The sequence below is a fragment of the Phasianus colchicus genome, chromosome 22, assembly GCF_987193195.1.
Source record: "Phasianus colchicus chromosome 22, bPhaCol1.hap1.1, whole genome shotgun sequence".
NCBI lineage: Eukaryota > Metazoa > Chordata > Aves > Galliformes > Phasianidae > Phasianus > Phasianus colchicus.
In genome coordinates this window covers 290,166-299,443 of record NC_143457.1, presented here as the reverse complement: position 1 = coordinate 299,443, position 9,278 = coordinate 290,166, and the positions used below count along the sequence as shown (strand labels likewise).

The 9,278-nt window shown below is 42.8% G+C and overlaps 1 long non-coding RNA gene across 1 annotated transcript; it reads left to right on the top strand.

The window, feature by feature from the left end:
* The first annotated feature begins 1,738 nt into the window (after window positions 1-1,738).
* LOC149915219 (uncharacterized) lies at window positions 1,739-7,395 on the top strand. The gene is made up of 3 exons (XR_016459360.1): window positions 1,739-2,403; window positions 4,474-4,793; window positions 5,892-7,395. It is a non-coding gene; the product is annotated as an uncharacterized LOC149915219 (long non-coding RNA).
* Window positions 7,396-9,278: the final 1,883 nt, after the last annotated feature.

Below are 9,278 nucleotides of genomic sequence, written 5' to 3'. Positions count from 1 at the left end.
AGTTGAAGGACGTGTGGTGAACGCTATGGGCAAACAGTGGCACGTGGGGGTAAGCATCAGCTGACACGTTGTCTTTCACAAGTGTAAAGGTTAACGTACTTACCTGGAATATCGCTGATCAGCTTCCATGAAAGGGTTAGAAAAGTGTGCAGCAGTGATCAGCAAATGCATCTCCTAATCCCATTTTCAACCTTGATGTGCCTGATCTTCCACTGAGAAAAGACCTCTGCCTGCGGAGCTAAAATCAGGAGATGTCCCAGGAAGCATTGCGAGGTCCTTGCAGAAGAAAATGTCACCAAGTGAGAAGCAGGATATATGGAAAGGCAGTAAAGTTCTGTGACAAACGTAGTGCTAGTGGGCATTATAACGTTTCTATGGCTTCCAGTTACTTGCCACGTAAGTATCTCTAAAGCAGTTTAGGTGACAGTTCATATTTCAAGTCTCTGTACAAGATTTACTTCTTTATCTTCCATTTAAGTTATAAAGATAAGCAGTCTAGGCCTTTTGTTGTGAAAATATCCTGTAGCATGTACTTTAATATCCTGTAGCATGTACTTTCTTCACAAGATGCAGTGGTGCTGAAAATGTAATCTTTGTCATTAATAACGTATCAGAATCACTTCAGTGCATTTTTTTTGTAACTTTTGGGTTGAAATGTTAAAGACAGTAAAAGGAATGTTATTTTAGTGATCTAAAAGTACAAAACAATAGTTGTAATTCTTATTTTCAGGATAGCTGGGCTAATCAGAATCTAGTTGCTCTTCAAGCTTAGTGTTGCTTATGTTGAGCTGTTTCAAGCTTTTACAGATGTTTAAATGAGAGCAGCTAATGACACCCAGTTTTCCCGAAGAACATAAAGACGACTTGCCACTCAGGAGTAGTGGTTTAACACAAAGCTTTTGAATGGCGTGGTCTTCCTTACAGCTGCAATTCTAAGATGACCGTGTGTTAAGATGAGCTGCATCAAGCAGCTCTTTCATCCGGTTGCTGAAGACTAACAAAGACTAAATTTGTCAGAGGACAGCACCTAGCATTTAAAGAAGAGGTATATGTAGTTGTACCGTTTCCCTCCAGACTCCCTTGACTGTGCAGTCGAGCACCATAATGGATAGACCTTTATTCTTTGGAAGCCAGGTGCAAGGTGTTGTGTACACATCTCTGCTTGGATAAATAAAGGAGGATTACATTTGGGAGTTCTGCAAATTTGCAGGTGGATCCTAAATTTGTCAGCGATGAAGGGCAGGTGATTGAAATATGCTGGCATCCCTGCAGACAATAAATGCCATGACATGATTAGCAACAGTATTGCAGTCAGGATAGAGCAAGAACATACACCAGGCAAGAGTTGTGTGTTGAGTGGATGTACAGATGTTCAGCTGGATGTTTACTAAAAATGTGTATGTGACTCTTCATTGCTGGATTTCAAATGCTCAGATGTTCAGGATTAGGGAAGCAGCAAAACAAAACCATATTTGTAGAGGGTGGAGCAGATGTGAAGAAATATTTTCATTTTTAATATCATGAAGACATTTGTAATTAGATGACGCAAGATTCAATTGGAAACCCAAATCAGACTTGCCATCCTTCTCCTTTTATTTCAGTTTAAATAAAACAGGAAAGCTATTGAGATACATTTGAGAAATTACCGTCAATAAAATCATTGCTTGAAAACTTTGTTGTTTCTCCTTCCTCTTCAGCTGTTTCCCCTGCAGTCATGTGATTGAAGGAGATGGTAAGCAGTTCTCAGCTGTTTTCTTAGCTTAGTTACGTTTTGATGAAAGTTCTTTCTAAAAGTGGAAGGAAGGTCCTTTGTTGAATCCCTCACTGCTCCCATTAGACCGCAAAGAGGCATTCTCTCTATCAGACATCAGGATAGATGTGATTAGTCAGAGGCCAAATGGGAAGAAGACCTTACAGCAGCTGTTTTGTGATGATGGAAGATGAAACAGGAGCTAAAGAGAAACCTTTTAGTAGTAACCAAAGGCCAGGGATGCTGGGAGATGCAGAGGAGGCTTCCTGCCCCACCAGCTTTAAAAAGGGACTCATACCGCTGTGAGGATGACCACATAGGCATCTCCCCAAATGAACTTAGGGATCCATGACCCAGATTTGTAAAAATATTTAGATACTGAACAATTTAGGTGGGCTTTGTGAGGGATTATTTTTTATTAAGTGCCTAGCTTCTATTGTTTCAGTTTGGTTCCTGGAGATATTCACCTATCTGTCACAGGCACCTGTCTTTTGAAAACAGAGGCTGGTGATAATTGCACAAAACCAGGAAGGGATTGTACCTGGAAAGATCTGTCCTGCAAAGGCATAAGTGCAAGTGTCTTAATTTTGAGGAGGAGAGAGGCCCACACATCATCCACTGTGGGGCAGAGAAAGAGCCCTGGTATGGACCAGGTACATTACAGGTACAGGGACCCGTATGTCTTAAGGAGATGTCCTCCATTTGGGTGAAGGAGCGAGGGTGCTCCCCCAGAGGGTGGATCCACAGCTATAGGCTGTGTGATGCAGATCGGTGTGGGAGCACAACCCTTGAGAGCAGGGTCCCACTTGGGGAGTTATCTCTGAGGTGAAATATTGCAAGGCACCCTGAGATTGAGGCTATAATGCGCTCGGGAATGTAAGCTTTGTAATACTTTGGAGAAATCATTGCAACAAAAATGCGCTGGGGGCATTTGCAGTTAGCTGCCAGGAAGGGGCCTGGTAGGATCATGTAACGAGTAAATGTCCAAACTGGTTTTTCATTGTTGTTATCTTTGTGATTGATAAGTGTTTCTGTTATAAAATTATTGCTTGTGGAATTCCATTTACAACACAAGTGCTCTTGTTGCTGGGAGACATTGGTTATAGCTCGTGCCCAGGGAATTTGGTGTTCCTGTGCCCTGGGGAAGTAGGCAGACTCCATTACCCAGCAACGAGACTTTATAAGCGGCTGCTATCTAGTGTGAATGCTAACCTTTGGATCCAAGGTGTGAGTGGTGTGAACGTGGGAATCGAGTTTAGTTGGATATTTGTTTAACCCTGTATTTGTTATCAGAGCCTTGACCTGTAGTACTGCCCAGGAATTACAGTGGAATAGAGGAAACTGGCATTTTGGTTGGCGTTGTGGACTGGGGTTTAAAGAGGAGTATGTATTTGGTCACAGTAACTTACGAGCTATAAGGTGTGGACTTTGGGGAACAATAAAGAATCAATGAAATTAAGTATGGAGGAACACAGGGAAAGGAAGTTCCCAGGCAAATTCCACCTGAGATATTGCTGGAGAGCCTGGGGGCCCCGTGAGCAAGAAAACTTTAATTAAAAATTGTAATCAGTGGTGGTTGGAAGGCGATGACCATTTAGCAGTTAATATTGTTTTTGCGAAGTCAGGAGATGAGATGCTGGGAACAAATAGCCTTCATCTGCAGAGACCTGGGAAACTTGATATCCCAGTGTTAGCACAGGAAGCCTTAGGAAGGGAGGAGCTGAGAGCAGGGCTCTAGGACCCAGAGATCTCTTCAGGAAGAGCTGAAGGGGGAGAGCTGGAAGAGCCCAGGAGGGTTCTGCCCCCGTTGAACGGGAAAGCAGTTAGTGCAAAAAGAGGTGCTGGATTTGGTAACAGATGCAGTAACAGTCAAGGGTAGAGAAGATTAAGCTGAGGAAGGAATTGCAGCAAAGTGTGGAATTTGTAGTAACTGGAGCATCTAATTGGGTGTTAAATACTCCAGTGAGTGGTGAATTTGTAACCGTAAGGGAAGACACTGGCAAAAGTGAGGAAGTTTACTTTCTTAACCCTTAACTTAGTGTAGGTGAACAGGTAGGGATACACAAATGTTTGTAGGTGCCAAATTCACCAAAGCCTTTACTAGGGCGAGATTTATTAGAACAACTGGAATCTTGAAATCAAGTTGAAAGGAAAATTGGAATGTAAGGTACAAGAAGAACAGTTAATGGAGGTGCTTAGTTTAGCATTGATCACTACCCCTGCTGGGACCAGGATCCCAGACAAAGGAAGTGATCAAGTCTATCCTGGGGTGTGGGTAGTAGAGACCCCAGGAAGAGCTAAGAATGCAGCACCACTAGCAATCGGAATAAAGCAGGGAGCTCGGCTGGTTTGGATTAAACTGTACCCCCTCAAATTCGGAGATGGGAAAGGAATCCAGCCAATAATTGACAGTTTTCAGAAATTCGGGTTGTTACTGGAGTGTGAGCACAAGATTTAAGGGCCATCAATAGAATAGTGTAGGATTTATACCCATTGGTAGCATACCCATACACGCTGCTTTCAAAATTATCAGGTGAATTGGCATGGTTTGCTGTTCTGGACCTAGAAGATGCCATTTTTGTCCACCATTGAGTCCAGAGAATCAGCTCATGTTTACCTTTGAGTGGGAGAATCCTGATTCAGGAAGAGCAACACAACTTACATGCACAGCACTTTTCCAGAGGTTAAAACAAACAAACAAACAAAAGTCCCACTCTTTTCAGGAACCAACTTGCCAAAGACTGGAGCAATGGGTACGGCCCCAGGACAAGGAACCCTGTCACAGCACATGGATGGCCTTCTGATAGCTACCACAACAAAGGAGGTATGCATAGCAAGGACAATTAGTCTGCTAAACTTTCTCGGACTTGATGGCTATTGAGTTTCTCCACAGAAAGCCCAGATGGCGTGGCCACAAGTAACCTTGGGTTACGAAATTGCTGCTGGATTCCAAACCCTAGAGAACAACAAGGAAGGAAGCGATTTGCCAGACTGTGGAACCTCAAGCAGCAAAGGCGCTCCGGACTTTCCTAGGGATGACAAGGTGGTGTTGCGTATGGATATACAACTATGGAATACTGGTAAAAACTCTCTATGCCCTTTTTAAATCCTATCCAGAGGTCCTCATTCAGGTTGAGGAGGGCAAAGCAGACTAAGGTTTACCTGTGGCAATTAGACACAGACTCTGTTGTTCGTGCAGAACAAAAACTTTTATTGTGTACAGTGAACTTGAACAATATGCTCTTGGTCAAGTGTCTTATGAATTGTGACCCTCCTGCTGCATGCGGCAGTGCTGGATCTTCCATCCTGCCCTGAAGGAGGTGGCACTAGAGCTGGGCTCGTCCCTCTTGTGCCATCCCGTGGTACACAGGCCACTCACCTCTGTCAGCCACCTCAGGTTTGCCACTGGTCAGCTTGACCTTGATAGCATCTGCTCACTCCCGTGCCAGGTGCACAAGCTGGACGCCTCGTGATCACGTCGAGAGGCTCGGTCTGGCACAGATAGTTACAATCTTTCGGCTTTCTCCCTTCATTCTGCTGAACTTGTTTACATCTCCCAAGGTCTTTTGCTAATCAGAGCAAGAATGTCCTTCTTTTCTCCCGGCGATGCACAGAGTAAAGGAAGCAAAATACAGGACCTGGATAAACTAATCGAGGGGGCTTGGAGAGCATTCAGAAACAGAGGACACAGAGGTGCAGGCTTCAAAACAAGATAATAGTTCCCACCTCCCTATTATGGGCCATAATCATGGCTGAGCACAGGAAAACTCACTGGGGAACCGAGACCCTGTATAAATACTTGAGCCAACGGGTTGTGGCTTGGAATTTATACACCACCACTAAGCAGGTAACACAGCAATGTGAGATCTGTTTACAGAGTAATCCTAGAACAGGCCCCAGGGTGCCCTGGGACAAACAGGGAAGGGAATTTATCCTGGGCAACAATGGTGAATTGATTTCCCTGAACTCCCAAGAAAAGGGGGGTATAAGTATATGCTGGTATTAACAGACACCTCTTCAGGTTGGCCAGAGGTTTTTCCCTTGCAGGACCAACAAGGTGCAGGGAGTAACTAAAGTACTGTTACAAGAGATAATTCCAGGATTTGGGGTTCCAGAACATATCATATCATATCATATACAGCGATCAAGGTGAAAGAGCAAGCTTGTGGAGCTACACGTGAGTTAAGAAGACATCTCAACCCCAGTGGAATATTAAGAAGACTGGACCATTGGAGCTAAGGATTAAGAGACAGTAAGTTTAGAATGTGTTTATAGATTGCACTTGCTTTAGCCTGGTGTGAAATCACCTATTCAAATATCACTAGCGGTTAGCCTAAAGCTCACTGATTGTTGGATACGTACAGCCTTACCAAGAGATGGACGAATGGAAATCCCTCAGTGTGGGATTCCCTCCACCAATTGGACACTATGGGTGGAGCAGGAAGTAGGCGTAGGTGTGCAAATAAAATCACGACAATAGGAAAAAGGACCTAAATTCAGTATACAACTATAGACAGGCCTCAATGTGAGACCCTTCCTGAGAACTAGAAAGGACATTATGAGGAGGATACTTAGTGCTTCAATGGAACAGCGCCTCCTCCAGGGATACTGAGAACCTCTTGGAAAAGGGTGAAGCAGGTAATAACCCCCATATAGACAGGCCCTCTGGGTTCCGTAGTTTTATTGGATGGTTTATTCCTAGACTAGGAGTAAGTGAATCAGAAAAGGCAATTATCAGTATAGCAGCTACATTAGGGAAATCAAGAACTCAACTATGGATGCTATACTTGGATTGCAGACAGAGGTATCCTCTCTTAGTCAAGTAGTATTGCAGAAAGGAATGGCTCTTGATCTCCTGACGGCCAAAGAAGGAGGGGTGTACGCTATAATCAATCAAAACTGATGAAACTCAAAGAAAAGAAACAGATGTGCACACTAAACTATGGGAATAAATTCAGGTGATCCACCAAGTTATTTTGGATAACACCTCATTTGGATTTACAGAACTGTGGAGCAGATTAACCAGTTGGTTACGGAGCTTTGCCTGGCTAAAGCAACTCTTCAAGGCTTGTGTAGTCTTACTCTTTCTTGGAATATTCGTATGTGTTGTTACATTGTTTCTTGAGTATGTTTAATGGAAACAGCATAAGATACACTAAAAGATGGAAAGCGGGGCGTTTTTCATAAATCCTGAGGTGAGAATGGTGTCATCTAGCGACGTGACAATTGCTAGATTGTAGAAAAGGGGGGAATTGATGTGGGACTATTTCTTTAGAATTGTTTCGGAATTATGTACTAGGTAAGGAGGTGTAGAGCAGAAAAAGTGACGCAGATGTGGGGAAGTCTCTGGACTCTCAGGACGCGCTAGAGACATAACAGCACACCAATGTGGTTAAAGGCTATTAGTCTGCTTTATTGTTAAGCACTACTCTATTTATACATGTTAACAGAGCATTCTGCAAAACACTCCTCAACCGTTCACACAGGTGCTTAGCCAGTCAGAGCCGTGAGATGTTCTTTCTTCTTCTGAAGGTGTCCTTGGTTCTCACGCCACTTATCTTGCTCCGCAGCTGCTGCTCCATGCAGTTTTTTCTTACGTTCCCACATTTCCCCCTTTTTTGTTTATTAGCAAACTTCTACCATACTATAAAATAATAACACGAATTATATTAATAATACAATCATTATAACTCAATCAAGGCCTCAATTGACAATACTATAAGTGTGAGAAAGGAAACAAGGCAAACATAACATCATGACAAGAAATACTGTTAACCTACTAAAAAGAACAAACACGTGTTTGGTCTGCAGCCCAACTTTCTGCAACCTGGAAATAAATCCCCAAGGGCCCCATTCTGTGCTAATCTCTAGCTGCTTTGAAAGAAGTCTTCAACTTTTATATATTCTGATGTATTGATTTTGAAAAATCACTAAGATTTGTACAACAGATGCTTTTAGAGTGCTCATGATTGTGCCTTTGGGCTAATAGAAAATTAATAGTTGAGGAACTTTGCATGCCAGATAGAACTAGGGGCATTATTACTTACTGACCCTCAAGAAACAACAACCTGCAGAAAAAGGGTGGTGAATGCGATAGGCAGTGCCAGCAGGGCGTCCCCTGCTTCAAGGTGCACTTTTCCTCTCTCACCCACCACAGATTCTCTCTTTCTTTTGTTCTTCTCAGGGTCCAAAGAGTATTTTCCATTTGTACACTGCATCCGCATGGCCAGTGCGTGATACAGAGGCCAAATGGAACATCTGCTTGCAGAAGAAACTATCAAGGTTAACTCTCTTAGCGTGTGCCTTTGTCTCAGGTGCTTCATGATCATATTTTAAATTCCTGAATAGTGGGATGAAAGAGAGTTAATCATTCTATAATATAAGGTCATCCCTTTGCTTGGGATTCCTTTCCAGGTTTTGTCTTAGCGCTACTAATACATTAAAATAGCTATCTCCATAGATTTCAGCATTAGTAACATTAAATCCTGTTAATTCACATTCAATCTATTGCAATACAACAAGTTACAAAGCAAAACCAAATAATAAGAAGCACACAATCCCAATCACTATGAGTTCATGGTCGTTTCAAGCCTGGTTTCAGTCTTTCTCATCATTTCGCATCCTGACACTGTTCTTTTTGTGGGTTCCGTGAGCTGCAATGGCAGTACGCACAACCATTCCCCCTTCTTCCTTTTGCGCAAGCAAGACAGTAGTGGACAGTTTGTTAAGTAAGCATTTTACAATACAGATAACTATACTTATGGTTATAATGCCTATTCCTAGCAACAGCTCCTGGTATAAGGACAGCTAATGCTACCCGTGCGCTATGTTTAGAGTGGATATCACGCATGTCCTGGAAAGTGAGAGAAAATATAGTGAATTTACCAATGTAACATGGACCCCCAAAAACATTTCCTGGTATTTCCAAACATAAAACATGTTTTCTTTCATCCCTTAGATGTGTTACCGACCTTTTGAGTTCCAAGAAGATTTAACTCCTGTGAGTCCCAGGGTATTGTGGTATTGAGACTCCTAAGAAGTTTAAAAAAGAACAATCATCTGGAGTATCCAGTACATTGCAACTACCTGTGGAGTAAGCAGAAAAGTCAGAATCATTGAGAAACAACATCCCTATAAAACAAGTTTGGAAGGGATCAGTGGCAGAAGCAAGTATTAAACAGAAGTTGGTCCAGCCTGTTGATTTAGTCCAGGTGACCCACATATTTTGCCACGAGTTGATTTGGTGCGGTTCAGGTAGTGCTTCTGCACCAAGGGCAAACACTGCGAGCAGGAATCCAAATAGGGCCATCATCTGTGAAAAGGCAAAAATAACCTCTTTCTACAAGTATGGTAGTACTTGGGCCCTTCCAATCTCCAGTCAGTGGATCTTTGTAAGATACTTTTGCAGTCTCAGATAGCATTCTCATACTAGTGCCTGAATGATGCACAGTTATAGCATGTATGAGCTATATGAGCCTCCTCCTACAAAAGGGAAGTTAAGGGAGAAAAGAACGCTCATGAGGCGATC